This window comes from Pinus tabuliformis, chromosome 6 (genome assembly GCF_031772625.1).
Source record: "Pinus tabuliformis cultivar Carrire ecotype Pingquan chromosome 6, CPIR1, whole genome shotgun sequence".
Lineage (NCBI taxonomy): Eukaryota > Viridiplantae > Streptophyta > Pinopsida > Pinales > Pinaceae > Pinus > Pinus tabuliformis.
The window spans coordinates 571,322,796-571,324,637 of NC_142292.1; the positions used below are offsets into that span (position 1 = coordinate 571,322,796).

The 1,842-nt window shown below is 36.7% G+C and overlaps 1 pseudogene; it reads left to right on the forward strand.

Moving 5' to 3' along the window:
- Positions 1-1,522: 1,522 nt before the first annotated feature.
- LOC149259801 (U6 spliceosomal RNA) lies at positions 1,523-1,632 on the forward strand (annotated as a pseudogene).
- The last annotated feature ends 210 nt before the right edge of the window (positions 1,633-1,842 follow it).

Below are 1,842 nucleotides of genomic sequence, written 5' to 3' on the forward strand. Positions count from 1 at the left end.
ATCCTCAATCAGATGGGCAAACTGAGATAGCGAACAAATGTTTGGAAGGATATTTGCATTGCTTTATATCTGATAAATAGACACAATGGGTCAAGTGGTTACCTCTGGCTAAATGGTGGTATAACACTTCCATACTGCAGCAAAAATGACCCCATTTATGGCACTTTATTGATATCATCCATCGTCCATCACATCGTCTTTACGAGAAAATTCTAAGATTCAAGCAGTGGAAAATCACATCGAGCATCAACAACAAGTTATCCAACTCTTAAAGGATAACCTCACTTTGGCGCATAATAGAATGAAACAACAGGAAGATCAACATCATAGTGAAATAAGTTTTGATATAGGTGACTGGGTATTTTTATGGCTACAACCATACAAACAAATGTCCCTCAAGAAAGCTAAGAAGGATAATAAACTATCACCAAAGTATTATGGTCCTTACAAGGTGTTGCAAAAGATTGGTAATATGGCATAAAAATTGGAGCTTCCTACATCTTCCCGAGTGCACCCAGTTTTCCATGTTTCATGCTTAAAGAAGGTTATAGGTGACAAGTTCCCAGTTCAAACAATATTTCCAAGACTTGACGAGGAAGGAAAAATCATATTGGAACTTAAAGCAATCATGGAAACAAGAACTCGACAGCTACGAAATCGATCAATTTCAGAGTATCTCATCAAGTGGAAGAACTTACCCGCAGAAGATTCCACATGGGAGGATGATAATTTTATACAGAAGCATCCAGAACCACTCAGGCATTGAAGGCAACACTTTTTTGAAGGAGAGGGGCATGTTAGGTCCCTATAACACTACCTCATTGTTATTAGTGTCGCCCCCTTATTTCTATTGTTGTGCCCATGTAGTCCCCATATTGTTATTAGAAGCCCACTATTGTTATTGTTGTGCCCTTGCATTATTATTGTTATGTCGGCTCTGATTATATTGTGACCCCTTAGACTCCTATATATAGAAAGGAGGTTTTGTCATTTGAATCATCCAAGAATTGTTCATTTTTGTAATGTAAAGGAGGTTTCCCCCTCGAAGAGGCTGATTTTGAAGTCGTTGATCTATCTTTTCTTCTATTTTGTGAGTTGGTTGCATAACAAGGAGAATATCTGGGAGAGTCCAAATAGGTGGATCCTATAATTATGTAGAAACTTGCAAAAGGGATGTTGTGTAGGAATGAAAGGATGAACCACACCACTATAAAATAGGAGGATATTAAAAAAATAGCCTCAAAAATTCCTTTGTCATCTCCTTAATGGCCTTTAATGGCCAAGGTTACCCAAATGTATTCAAAAGAAGCTTAAAAAGTGGGTTTAGTTCAAGGTATAAGGATGAAAAGTTGAACCAAACCACTATAAAGTATGACGATATAGTAGAAAAAATCTAGGAAACTACCTTTTTCATCTCTTTAGTGGCCTTCAAAGGAATAATCTACCAAACACACTCAAAAGAAGCTAAAAATATGGGATTAAGTCTGGGTATAGCCATGCTTTAACGTCACAAAATTCTATTGAACCTATGCATATATGGAACATCAACTAAATTTGGAACAATAGAGAGAAGATTAGCATGGCCTTTGAACAAGGATCACACAAGAAAATTGAAAAATGGTCTAAATTTTAACATTATTGAAATAGGGGAATGGGTCAAGTCTTAATACCAATAGTGAAGAATGACAAGTTCCAATCTAGAGGTATATTTCACTAAATTGAGAGGTTGGGGTAAGATAGTAGCACATACTTGTCAAGTGAAAGAGAGAAACCTTAGGAAGCCACACATCACTATTAGACATTGAACCTTGAAGGTTGACCTTTTCGACACAGTCGAGAAAT